The 14,692-nt window shown below is 41.6% G+C and overlaps 1 protein-coding gene across 4 annotated transcripts in view; it reads right to left on the bottom strand.

Moving 5' to 3' along the window:
- MTOR (mechanistic target of rapamycin kinase) overlaps positions 1–14,682 on the bottom strand; it is a 2,476,747-nt gene extending 2,462,065 nt beyond the window's left edge. For all 4 annotated transcript variants that reach the window (XM_069609933.1, XM_069609934.1, XM_069609936.1 and 1 more), the window contains exon 1: positions 14,514–14,682. The gene's annotated coding sequence lies outside the window, so the exon portion shown is untranslated. The remainder of the gene's footprint in view (positions 1–14,513) is intronic.
- Between the last annotated feature and the right edge of the window lie 10 nt (positions 14,683–14,692).

Genomic DNA, 14,692 nt, shown 5'->3' with positions numbered 1-14,692 from the left:
ACAAGAATTGTCATTGACAACAAACGTTTATTAAACTTATCTTGGTCATTTAAAAACAGTTTGTTTCATTCCTTTTCACAGGTGGTACAGGCCGGCAGCCTATCTATCCTTTACATGGTGGCTTCACAGGAGCCTTGGAGACCGTGTTCGAAGAGTGATACCCGCCTGTGCCGTTCGTGCCATAAGAGAAACCTTCCCGAGTGACAGCGGTCAGTACAGGGGATTTTCTCTCGCTGTGCTGCAACCTGAACTGTACAATGTGTAAAGTTTTGTATTTTTGTGTCATCAAAATAAGATACAAAATAAAACACCACATATATTTTAACAACGGTTGTTTCAATTTTTAAATGAATCAAGTGTGTCTCCATTCAAGGATGGACGTCGGACATCTGTGCTCGGAAAGGGTGAAGTTCAGGTCGCTCTGAAGCGGGGTGGTCACTATCCAAGCTAACATAATATATTATCAATAATGCATGCACTAAATAACACTTGTTCAAAGTCTTTCAGTCGGTTATGTCTCTATAAAAGTCACACATATATCTATACTATCAATTAACATTGGATTATACAGGCCTTAGGTCAAGGGTCTTGACCACTATAATACACTGTTTGAAGTGTGGGTCTGTGCTCACAAGAATCTCCAGTATGTGGCATTTGTTATTGATAGGCAATGATATACTGCAGTAGGGGTATAATGTTAGTTGGGGATCTGCTAGGTGGGCATCATGGCGTGGTCAGTGGTCTGGCACATGAAGAGAATACCTTGCAGGGACACAGGGTCAGAATGGCAGTAAGTTTCCACTGGCGAGGGTGTATGGGCATGGACACGTTTGTGGAGATGAACGAGCTATGTGCTTGGTTCAGGCTGGTTCACATGCAGGACCGTGATCTCAGAGGAAGAGTGATGTGTTACATTTATTAGCTGTTGCAAATACCTCTGGAGTTTTCCAGTCAGAGTGGGAACGAGGGTGTGGGCCATGTGCTCTGCACGATGTACTATCGCAGTGAGGCCTGGTCATCAAGATGGAGTGGAAAGGGGATACAAAAATGGATGCCCGTGTCCTGCTCAGTGTTCCCATCTACGCGAATGTCATCCAAAGTTAACATCACATAAGGGCAAGGGGCAAACCCACTACTGGAGGCACTTGGTACGAGTTTCTATTGAGAAGTAAAGGATGAGAGGAGCCTGATGGCCCCTCGCTCCCACACACTTGCCTGCACGCCCCAGGCCCATCCATCCCACCCCCCTCTATCAAAGGCGGTTCGCACCGGGGATGAGCGCTGGCATGGGGGGCTGTCACGGGCGCAAACGGCCAAGGTGCCAAACAGCATGTACACTTCAAAAGGTATCCCACCCCACGCCCAGGGGCCATCGCTCGCATGGCCTCCTCAGACCCCGTGTCTCCAGGCAGGCCTACCCCGAGGCAGGCCGCCCCCCTGCAATAAACATAATACCACGACATACACACGTCATTCATTCACAAACACACCCCTGTTTCTAATACTTTATAAACCACTTGATATGTCTCATGAGAACATCTTTGTGCTTTGCAAGTCAACTCCTGAACCTTCTACCTGAGAAGCACTGAGATCTATGCTAATCTGCTCGTCGCCGTGCTATCTGTTACCGCTTCGAGCAAACTCGTCAGTGTGCTACCTGTGGCCATCTACCTGTTCTCCTGCAACATACTGCTCGGCCTGCTGAATCCAACTGTTTGTTGGTCAAGGTAAGGCCATGTATCCTAGTCATATTTCAGGCATTTTTACATTTCAATCTATTTTCTATTACAGTACCTTATACAGCTATGGTCATTTGTCTTATTGCTATTGACTTGAGTTTCAATTGTTATGCTATCAATAGATCTATTTATTTTCATTTGTGTCAATTGTCATCAAATTGCATCCTTCGGGGGTCCAGTCTATAATGTAAGCATGGTTCCTTTATTACTGGCATGATGCAAAACTTGCAATAAAGTATAAAGATCATCTTCATTTGGGAAGCCACATTTACTATTTTTAGATCCAAGGACAGGAGGAAGTACTTTTTACTAGGAGTGGCTCTTATCTGTGAGCTTAAATAAGTAAGTTCTTTTACAATCGGAATGGTCAAAATATTCATTTGCCAGCTGAAAGATTTAACGATCTTCAAAGGATGTTGAAAGATAACTATTTCTGATTTTTTAGGATTGATAGATCATTCTTCAGGGCATAATTAGCAAGTGCAGTTAATAACCGTTGGAGCCCGACTTTTGTGTAGTCACTGACAACAATGTCATCGGCATACGTTAGCCAGTTTACTTTGACATTTCCAACTTTTGGACTAATCAGTCCAACCTTCTCCAACCATTAGTATAAATATGCTAAAAAATAACATAAAAAAGAAAGGCGCCATCAAGCAGCCTTGACGGACTCCCCTTTTGATATTAATGGATCTTGAGAGATTCCCCAATCTCGACATTCTCACTCACATAGAGGAGTTTTGATGAAGTTCCATTATAATTGCCAGTAAGTTATCCGGCACTCCCCAACTTTTCATTTTTTTCCAAAGCAGATTTCTGTTGATAGTATCGAAAGCCATGGATAAATCTACCAAGGCCCTGAAAAGGGGGCAACCACCTTTTGTATGAGACTTAGCCGTGATGGAACTTAAAATTAGACCATTTAGAGAGGTCGATAGCCCCCTCCTTACACCAGTTTGCTGTTTTGGAATACATTCCCTGTTGCTTTGTCCAAGTCTTAAGTTCACCCAATACAAGACCTACAAAAATCTTTCCATCCGCATCCAGTAACGAGATTGGACGATAGTTGGATGCTAATAGACAATCTCCTTTCTTGTAGATTGTAATTAAATCGAGGATCTCCAAGATTCAAAAATTTTAATTGGCCTGTAAAGTAGGTTGAAGGCTGTTGAGCTAGTGGGCAAGGTGGTGAGTTTAAGGGACAGAAGGTCACAATTCCCCTCTAGATTAGCAGGGTGTTCCCTGATTTTGAGAGTCTTTGTAAATTAGGGCAAGGTCATATCTATTTCAAAGACCTGCTAGGCTAAGAAAAGAATGATTAAAGACTATTAATCTGCAGCATAGAAGGGGAGAGCTGTGGAGTATAGAGTAGAAAGAAGGCATGTGCCTCAAAGTAAATCTATTCTGCAATCCTAGAAAACATCCCTTTTCATCACTTCTCGTTTACCACAAACAGATTTCCTGTAGATGTCGAACTTTGGGTACGACACAACAGCATTTGTTAAAGTGATTATGACGGCTCCTGACAAAAGGCTTTGAAATAAATCAAGATTCTGGTATATATGGAGTGGTAACCCGTCACTCTGCTGAATCTTATTGGAATGCATTCATTGCAAAGGGCCTTGTAAGGACTAAATAGAAGCTTTCAAGGAAGGAGAAAAATACCTCTTTCTCAACTTCCTCTGGATAACAAAGAGTGTGAAGTGCATGCCACTATTTGATTTAAAGGATGAAATGGCTCACAGATATGTTAGCTTGCAATTTTGATAAATAGGATGATGGAAGGCAAAATTAATTATATATGTGAACATGTATTATGAATTATTACCTAGCCTTAATAAGTTTTGTGAAAAAGGTTTGTGATAAATGTTAACTTTTAATGTATAATGTAGATACATGCATGGTTTAATATGAACGCTCATCCATTTTAATAAACACTCTACATAGACCTTTCCTGCAGTAAATGAGTATTTGCCCGACAGTTGTCAGTTTTTCATTATTAGTTCCCTGTGTTTAAGTGCATATTTCTATAGAGCCTTGCATGGGCATTTCATTCATTTGGTAATTCGTAAACTGTTTTTTCAAGGATTCCACCGCTGACCCACATCTCTAAAGAATATATGTAGAGAATATATGTAGCATGCCCTTGGCACCAAGTTGCCAAAACAGAGACGAAGGAGGTATGCAATTTACTTTCTACCCGTTTGACCATTATGGCTGAATAATTACTGAGCTTAGTTGTGATACAAATGTAGGCATAAATCACTCTCCCTTGAGCTACTTCTAGACAGTAATGGGTTGGTCACCGTAGGACACCGCCATGTTACCGAACAATGAGGTCCAGAGCATCTTGGGGCTTTCCAAAGAATAGTGGCTGCTTTCAGCTCTATTTGCAGACAAATGGTTAGCTACCATAGTTCATTCATTCAATAATTAACGTGGGCACTTTGTTTTAGGTCTCAAATCAAACACACGTTTGGTTCTGAACGAGCTTGAATTTGTCAAGAAATTAGCTGGACAGCCCTATGTGCACGCTATTGCAGTAATGGATACCAGAGAGAGCAAAAGCCCGGGTGTGAAGAGTATGATATTAGAGCCCAAACATGGAACATAGTATGGCAATGAAGCAGCGCTAGAAGTGAGCACTCTGCACACAGCATTGAGCAGTGGGTCAAATGATTTTTTTAAAAATCAAACGGAACACCAAAATATCCGCCATCACAACAGACTTTTGGCGATCTATCAGCTCAGCTGGCCAGACAAAAGGGAGCACCTCTGGGCTAGGCCCACAGCTTAGAACGATAACCTCTGAATTGCTTACATTGATGCGAACTAGACCAGGCAGGAGGCAATCCCAGCATTGTCCACAGAGACCGAGCAGAGTCGACACATCTACTGGGTGTAGTACGCAAACATGGGAAACCCAGTGTGAGCCTTTGCTCATCCTAGCCATGGGCAACATGTAGACATTAAGTAGCAGGAGAGTGAGAGGGGGAACCTTGGGGGACCCCACAAGTGACTAATCTCATCTGATCAATGATCCACAATATGTACTTAATGCAAGCTGTCTGACGGAAAAGCATTAATCCATCAAAATGCTGGTCGCAAAAACCCAAACAGATTTTCAAATGTCAAAGAAGTTTGTCTGCCTTATTGGCCTTGATGTAGTACTTCTGCTTTAGATATAGCAGGCTTCGTTAGGCTTGCTTCGTCTGGGGAAGGTCAAGCTTCCTCTTGGCGTATCTGTACTGCCTAAACAGCTCTGGCGAGGACTCTGGGTCTATTCTATGCATGGCCGGCTTCAATTCTGCTTTGAGGTCCAATTCTAGCTTACTCTTGAGTCAGGTCCTGTGTGCCTCGGCCGTAATTAGTTTTCCCCTCATTGTTGCTTTGAACGAATCCCACTCCACTCCCAACGAGGTGCCTGCCCCTGCATTGAAGTCAAAGAACTCTATAATTTTGCTTTCCAGGGAGTCACAGGTGGGATGATCTGATAGTAGGGCCCAGGAAAATGACCAATTCCCTAACCTGGATTGCTGAGAGGGCAAGATAATATCGAAAGGGATTGGGGAATGATCGGAGATGGCAATAGTATGGGTGTCTATTGCTTCAAGTCTCCCTAGGAGCGTAGCAGAGGCCCAGACAATCAATTCTGGAGAACGATTTGTGCACATGTGAGTAGCGTGTATACGCGATCCCTTCCCCTCTCAATGAGGTCCAAACATCCCTACGGGTCAGCCTTTGAAACTGCTCATTGTGGAATCGCGATGCTGGGGGCTGCCCATCAAAATACCGCTTGAAGTCTTAAAACAACTACAGGTGAACATTCTGAATTTTAATTTGGTTGGGTAAGCCTCCCAGGGGAGGAATCCATGTCAGATATTTATAAAAGTATTTCATGGTGGCATAGATATCATCAATGCTGGACTCGGCTGACATTCAATTTAATAAAAGATGGAAGGAGATAGAGCATCTCACCATCCCCCTACGCCATTTGCCATTATCACCATCCCCCTACGCCATTTGCCATGGCTCCCACCTAAAGACTGCCCAACAAAACAATGTATGTGTGCCTCAACCCAGGCTAATCGGTACGAAAATGTAATCTTTCCTCCTGCCCTTCTCCCATATCGCCCGTCTTTGGAAACCCTGGTTTCACACAGGGGATAGATGGCCATGCTTTTGTTAAGTGGGGAGATGGTGGCCTCAGCACACTGGGTGAGCTATATCATGAGGGTGTTCCACCTACATTTGAACAGTGTAAAACAGCATTCTATATGCAGGGAACAGAGATTCTGTTATATACAGCCACGTTGTTGGGTGCCCCAGCCACAAATTAAGTAGGGGTGGGGAAGGGAATTAATGGCTTTTGAGAAATGGGTATTTTTCAATCTCTCAATGTGTAAGGTTACTGCTGCATATATAAAAGGTCTTGAATGAAGGTAACACTGAGGAATTGTTTACTCACATGATGCGATGGGAGGAAGACCTTCACTGTACAATTACTCAGGCATCCTGCAGACATATATGGGAAAGGATATCCAAATCCTTAATCTACACTACTATTATGGAGAATACATATTAGATAGTATATCAATATTTAACCCCTAACAGACTCTATAAAATGTATCCAAATGCTTCTTTGCATTGCTGTAGGGGCTGCAGGGGTGGATCCATGCAGCATATATGGTGGCATTGCCCCAAACCTAAGCCATTTTGGCTGGATATTAACTACATGATGAACAAAGTAGCGGGTATTTGCCGACCACTAGACCCCTTAGTATTTCGCCTGGGCGATGCAGACGAGCAAGGGATATTCACTTTGGGAGCAGCACATGCCAAACTAGCCAACCAAATGCTGATGGCTGCACCGGTGGTTATACACACAGATGGAAGTCGACCATGCCAATGGAAAAACGTCTTGCTGCAATGAAATATCCGAATGAATTGGTTATTTATATTATGAAATAAGCACTTATGGTCCAACTGATCCACTCTTTAAATAGCACGTGTATAATGTACTATGATTTTGATGCTGATCCGCACACACACCTTTTTCCTCTCTTATGTGTTACCAATGTTAAATATTGTAGAACATATTTCTTAAAAACGAATCATATTTTTATTTTAAATCCAACTTCGGAATTCACAGTAGGTTCCCAGTTTGGCATTACCAGCAAACGTGCCATTCACAGTAAGCATGACATTGCCAGAAGACTCATGTTACACATCTGCAGAAAGCTTGACATTCACAATAAGCGCTGAGTTTGAAATTCACGGTACACTCCCAATATGACGTTCCAGTAAGCTTCAAGTTTGACAATACCAATAGGCTTCAAGCTTGCCCTTCCCAGTAAGCTCCCAGTTTAATATTCCCAGTAAGATTGATATTCCAAGTAAGATCCACTTTGACACTCCAAGTAGGTTTCACATTCACTGTAAACTTGCCATCCCCAATAAGTGGCAAGTTTGCTATTTCCAATAAGCTGCCATTTAACCATTCCCGGTAACCTCCCAATTTGCCATCCACAGTAAGCTTCACATTCCTAATTAGCTCAGGGTTGGTCATCACCAGCAACCCCCCAGTTTGACATTCCCATTGAGGTCGATATTCTCAGTTGGTTTCTAGTTTGACATTCCTAGTAGGCTCCCAGTTTGTTATTCACTGCCAACTCTGTATGATATTCCTAGTAAGTTTAATATTCACATTAAGGCAGACCTTTCCAGTAATTGCCCGCTGTGAAATGCCCAGCAAGCTTCCTGTTTCACTTTCCCAGTAATCCAACATGTTGACATGTCCCATAAGCATGACATTCCCAGTAAACCATCACTCCCAGGAAGTCTCTGCTCTGACAATCGCAGTAAACCGCAAATTCTCTGTAATCAGTGCTCCAGATAAGATTTTGAAGTGGGAGTATTTGACTCCCTGTTTTGTTTTAAGTTGGGAGTAAAATAATTTATATGGTAGTCAAAATGTAAGTCCAGTTCCCAATGTGAGTATTTTTATAAGCGAGTAAAAATGTTTCAACTGGAAAATGGAAATGTTTTTTTTAATTATTCCTTTGCACCTAGTTCTTCATACACACGCTGTCTGTAATCACTAAGAATGACTTTCCAAGTAAGTTTCTACTTTGACATTCCCAGTAAACTAAGAATTTGAACTTCCAAGTAAATTGCAGTATATGTCAATGAAAAATGCTAAATCAATCCCAAATGTCATGGCAAACAGGTAGTTGTTTAGATGTTGCAAAAACCCGTATTGGGCAACTCACACTCAGGAAGACAACACACAGCCCTATTCCCCATTGAACATAATGGCAAGTGATGTGATGACGGCATGCAACCACCACAATGAGACAAGGCAATAAATACATTTTGGAACAAAAAGGACTACAGACAATACCATAATGTGGCAACAGCTTTGTTGTTGTCGCCTAAAAAGCAGAAAGCCCAAATCGTCTTGGGCAACATGCGCTATTAGGATGTTCATTACTATGCATACAAAATGGAAACAAATTAATGTATTTGAAAAGGTAGAAGGGTATAACGTTTCAAAATACTGAAACCGTCGAAACCTTTCTCACGCCAACCAATGAAGTGAAACCCCATCATTGAAAGACCTCTGGTCGGTTGTATTAAAGAAGGATAAGGGATTCCAGTAGTGTTCTACCTTTATCTACGCCATCTTTGATGAAGAGGCTTCATACCGTTCAGAAGTGCCCCATTCCAGTCCCCCTCATTACTCTGCAAGAAACAAATCAAGCGACCATCTATCTATTCATGAATCTTGGAGCCATGCCCCCCCTCGGAATATGCTCTGGCCATCGTTAACATGCTGGATAATTCATACATTGATTTACTGGCATTCACTGAATCCTGCCTTCAAGCAGAGTATCTAGCTGATTAAATGTGTTTAACATCAGTTCAGGATGTATGTAAAATATAACTGTCACTCCTCTGAACTAAGGAAATAGTAGCCAGCAAAATTGTTGCTGCCAAAATGTATTGTTGGGTTGCTCTTATCTACAGAATCCCATACACAGACACATCAACTCAGAAATGGTATTTCCACTTATTGTTAAGCATTTCAAAATATAGATTGCACAGTGCATAGCAAACCAAAATGAAGACGTTCTTAGTAAGCAACTTTCTAAACGTATGTAACGTTCACTTTTATAAACTGCTTAACCTGGCAATGACAAATTAATTTGAGTCCTAGTTACGTGCAGATTAAAAAACACAACAATTAAAGGATACCTTCAAGGAAGGAAAGGCTACAGAAAGGGATAGATGGGTTGAGGAGAGGGCTGGAGAGACAAAAGGAAATAGAGTTTCTAGCATCTGCCAGTGTCATGGTAATACACTTTGTTATCCAGATAAGACACGGTAAACTCTACAGTTAATATGACATCCAAATTGATTAATATGCTTAATGCATGGGGGTCGGGGGTTCATTCCCTGATATGTGAATATCTGGGTATGAACAGCTCAACCTTTCATCATTCCATCATAGTCAGGCTTCGAAATTTCTGAGAGCTATTTAGCTCCTTTTTCTACCCTAGGGCCTGGTTAGCTTAAAACCAACAGTAACCAGAAGCTACTTTTGGCTCCTCTGGCAAACTGGTGGCTTACAGACAGGCATACGTGACATTAACCGAGTGTTTGAGAATGTAAATAAAGAAGAATTAGGACACAACCACAGCACATTTAAACATAATGTATCATACATAATAAGGAAAAAGTTAAGTGTGCATCTCAAGTGGAAGTTACATTTGCTTTGCGCCTTGTCTACATGCTACTGGTTCCCCATCGGTAGCTCCTGCCTGCTTGGTGATGCTCGACACCCAGGAGCTGGTTTTTGCTCCTGCTCTTTGAATTGTAATTTCGAACACTGATAGACGTCCAAAAGGTACAGTTAAAATAGTGGATTAGTGTTTGTGTAAAACATTTACCTCCAAAAGGTCTAAAATGCTGTAGAAGAGTCAGTCACAGGCTAAGTGCACACGATGCAGCCTTTCATCCTTCAGTTGTTGCTTAATTAGTATCAGTAAGCTTAGTCGTTCTACAATAGGGAGAGTTTGTGGATGGTAAGCCATTATACTGAAAATTTCAGTAGGGCATGGATAAAGTCAGTCAGATATCAACCATGCATGATTCAGTCAAGTATTCTTCTGTATGCATTAAGATTAGTATCCGTGAGGCTGTTGTTTTTCCAATAAGGAGAGTGAATAGGAGCGTTTAATTCTACAAAAGCCCCTTGAGCTAAAGTCAGCTCCGTGTCAAGCAAGCATGATTCTGCAAAGAGCACAAAATGCATCGGCAAGACTACTTCTCAGAATGAAGTTTGAACATATCATGCCAGCATTACAGGGATCGAAATTAAGATTGTATTAGCAGGAGCTAAAAACAGCTCCAGAGTATCGAGAATTATCCAGTAGCTACCAGGGGTTGGGGTGGGCGAGGAGCAAGTACAGGGCATTCCGCAAATCTAACTTGCGCAAAAGATGCAAAAATGTAACTGTGTCCATTATTTTTGACCCCTATGCTTTAAATGTCAGATAGTTTTAATGTTTATTTAAAGATTATTGCAAACGCACAGTTAAATTCACATAGGTGTGGTTGTTCACCATCAGTTGGCTGGGTAGCCAAAAGTAGCTACTGGTAGCAATTGAAGTCAAGCTAACCAGGTTCTTCTAGGCTACAAGCAGGAGCTAAATGGCTCCCTTCAATTTCAAACCCTGCATTATGCATTCTCCACTGGCTACCCATCAAAGGAATCATTTAAAAAACGTGTGCATTGCCCATATCACGAAGGGGGCCCTTCATACTTCAGAAATAAGTTTCAAAACTACACTCCTTACAAAACACTTCAGTCCAGCAATGTTGCACTAGTACTAGTCCCCAACTTCAACAAGTAACGGCAAGGAGGATCCGCTTTTTTAGTTCTGACCATGAAACTGTGGAACACCATACCAAACCTCTCATCCCGGATGGGAACCACCTCACTTTCAGGAAACAAATAGCTCAAGACTTGGCTTTTCAACCAACCACTTTGATTTTTTGTTTTTTAAATGAAAAATAATAGCAACAAACAAAAAAATGTGCACAAGAAACTTTGGATAATTTACAAAAAAGGTAATGTTCTTAACTCTTGGCACTACTATCGGTGGGAAACCAATTTAATTCATTGAACCTCTGTTGCTTGAAATGGGTCCACATCTTAATCTCAGTGAAATGAGCCAGAAAGCAAAAACATACTCACTCCCCTGCCCCTCTCTATCGGCCAAATCCCTCAATTAACTCCTTGCTACTAAAACCGTGCATCCTTACACCTCCCACACTAATTCAGACGGCTGCCAGGTCTAGTGTACTTAAAAGATCCAGACCCAACCCATCTTCTATCAACAACAACTCTGTCAATTTTTGCACTCCACAATCCGAGGGCTGCCCATATGGCTAACCTATCCAGTCGGTACCAACCACCGAGATTTTCACAGACACACATGTAACACCAAAGATTTCTCCATCTGCCTTCCTGCTATCTGACTAAGGCACCCTGTCCTCCTTTCTTACAGTGCCATGCGCACTGAAGCCCACATTATTGGCAGTAGGGAACTATATAAAACAATGTCACCTTACATTAATTGCTAGGCCATTGTCTTGCCTAAACGATTATCATTTAGACAAAAAAATAATGCTTTGAGTACATGATAGGCAAGAGGTCCTTTCCCAGACAGAAGGCCAAAACATCAAATAACTGTGGTGTGATTTATTTTTTGAAGGCCGTTTTAGGTCGGTTGAAAACAAAGAGTTCATTTTGCTTTCTACGTGAAACACTGATGCATAATTTGCAAGCTTTTAGTCCATAATCAGACACTTTGCTCGATTAGAAATTCCAATTATAGGAAATGCTTAGGTGGACCATTTCCACATACTGTTGACAGAAAGGGCAATTAGCCTGAAACAGTCACGTACATACCCTGAAATAAAGCCTTTTTAAAACTTGATTTCATGAACTAAAAATAGAATAAAAATGGGTGTGATTACAGATTCATCTTATCCAAACTTATTCTCAAGAGCCCACTAGCCGCCCAATCATAGTGACAGTGACCCACTTGTGTGGTCAAACACATTACCTGTAGACAAATCGAAAATGTTGAAACTTAACATTTCAACCAACTAGTCTGATCTTTTTTTTTTAGGTGAGCATAATATTTACCCCAAAGTACATACATTGTGCCCTGATCTCTAGTATATTAAAATATGTGAACAGATAAGGCTCTACTGCATGCGCTCCTGAACTCCCAAGTGAATTGATCAACAGCTTGGATTTATAGAGAAGGTTTTAGAAGTGCCAATAATATGCCAAATCACTACCCGATGGATAAATACAATCGCAAAACCTTGTTTTACACATTTGAAAGCATCATGAAAAAGATCAGAAAGGTACTACTAGTGGGCGAAGAAGGATACTATTAGTATAAGTTAGTAAATGGAGACAATATGTTTAGTCACTACAGCAGAAATAACAGACATTTCTCAGCTTCCATTGACAAAAAATATTCACCAAGGATCGGGATGTCAGGATGTGTAAAACGCAACATGTTAAAAGTGTGAACCGCAGCCTTTCAAGTCTAATAAAAGAGAACGTAGGTTTGTAAACACCCCTTCTTTCAAACTTAGCCAATAACTTAGGTTAAGCACAGGTACTTACTCCCAAGCTTGTCAACGCATACTTGGATTACATCTTTGATTACACCTTTACATAAAAAACTATCAATTAAGCAGTCATACTTTAACTAACTTTCGAGGAGCAATCAGTTTTCATCCTAGGACATATGTAAATGGGTGAGGTGTCCACCTTAGAGATTGCCATTGGATATTAAGACAGACAGCTACCTTGTGTCCGAATTGTTACTTGCTGATACATTGCTGGTGGAAGCCAATGATGCAAGTTTGGTGTATTTTTAGTTTTGAATAGTAGGTAGTGCTAAGGCCATCTTACTTCATTTTTTGGGTGGTGGCCGTAAGAGTATAGTTTAATGAGATTGTGGGGTACGTAGGAGGATTTGTGGGACTTGCACCCCATTTAAAAAAACTGTGAAGAAATGTGTTGAAATAGCTACTTTTCTTTTTAAGTCTATGATGAAATAAATGCTAAAAGCTTTGTAATAAACCAAAATGCAAAATAAAAAATAGCTACTGCAGTGAGTTGTACCTAATCCAAACATATAGCACTCCAATACCCCCACTGCGATGGCTGACAGGCTTAACCACCTCCGCATCTCAGTTTATTCTACCAAAACGTTCATCACAATCCGGATCCTAAACAGGTAGGATTATCACGCTGGCTCCTCATGGTACTCCCACTCTATCTCTCTGTTCCTCTCCTCAAAGCATTGAACATTGCTACCCACACTCGCTATAACTTCTAATCATCTGCTATCCATGCAAAATTGATCCCTATTCAAATTCCTAGCCCACACACCTTAAATGACGGAAGCCATCTCCTAATGCACTTGCACTCTAGATTTCCCAAGATCCTCTCAATCTAACCACCCCCTGCTCATCCTGTCTCGTCTGCCGTGTTTCGTTTCTTCCCCGTGGCTCCCTCCCTCTACCCCCACAAATGAATGACATTCTAAAGGGGATTGGCTTTAAACTCACCCCTAGAAATCCACTTTTTGCCAGGAACAAGCCCTAGCGTCATAGTGCTAAAGCCCACACCCATTGATCCCATCTATATATTTGTATACATGAAAGATGGATTTAAACTCTAACTTGTGATTTTCCAATTTACTGTTGCCAACTCTTTCCCCACCACCAGCTAGCTTAACATATTGACTACCATATCATGATTTTGAATATGTTTGTAAAGCATCCAGGAACAGGACTGCTCCAGTCATCCATATGCCCTTTCAACAGTGCTTCATTTTCAATAAACAAACTCAAATACATTGTATACTCTTATTTTATGCACTAAGTAGGGGTCCTACAGTAAAGTTACATGTACTGTACTTCATGTAGCCCCATATGTACTGTCTATATGTATCATATATATGCACACATTTTCTTCATCAACCCTCATATGCACGCACCCATATCATGAACTTCAATTGTACTCCGCAGAGACCCTGTGTATGGACTACCTACAAGCCGCGTGTGTCCTACTCATAAAACCTATAACTTTTATTATGTGCACTTTTAACTGATCATTCATGTACTCCCTTCCAGTATACTAAAGGTTATCAAATGACTTGTCGGCATCATATTGAAGTTCTGGGCATTGATTTACTTTAGTCAATTTTTTAATTGCAGTTATCCAAGACTGCAAATCCCAGAATCCAACCGATGGAGCAATGAACCCCAATGAATGAGGCATGGCGGGTGTGTCCCATATAACGAGATCTGCCATCTCTGCTGTCTTTTATACAACTCAGTATGTCCTTAAATCATATGAATACTCCCGCCTATATGTATTTTCACTGACAACCTATGTAAAGTATAAAACCGGACAAATTACTAGTCCCCTCTGTGACTATGTACTATTGCCGTGTGTTCTCAGTATTTTGACAATGTTCGCCAGGTTATACGGTGTTTCATGCACACGATCTATATGCACCGGCTATTACATGCCCTGGCCTGGGCACACGACACATATAATCCTTCAAATCTGCTCTTTTTTAGAGTGTAGCACTGAATGCACAAGTACACGTGATTGACGGCAAATTGCCTCAAAGAGCGGGTCACACGGGTGAGGGTTGCTTTGCTCACCTCGCCCGGTGCCCACAATGAGATCGACCCAGCCCGCCTCCCGCTCCAGACCCCTCGCGAACTTCTCGGAATATGCGTGGGGCTCAGAACGGTTGTACTTCTGCACTGTACTGCACTCGCTTCTTCTCACAGGAGTCAACCTCTTGAAGTACTTCCGGGGCCGCGGTGTATTCCGGGAG

The sequence above is a fragment of the Ambystoma mexicanum genome, chromosome 8 (assembly GCF_040938575.1).
Source record: "Ambystoma mexicanum isolate Mex_15411 chromosome 8, UKY_AmexF1_1, whole genome shotgun sequence".
In the NCBI taxonomy this organism is placed as follows: Eukaryota; Metazoa; Chordata; class Amphibia; order Caudata; family Ambystomatidae; genus Ambystoma; species Ambystoma mexicanum.
Note: the sequence above shows the minus strand (reverse complement) of the source record. Positions and strands in the feature narration are given on the sequence as shown.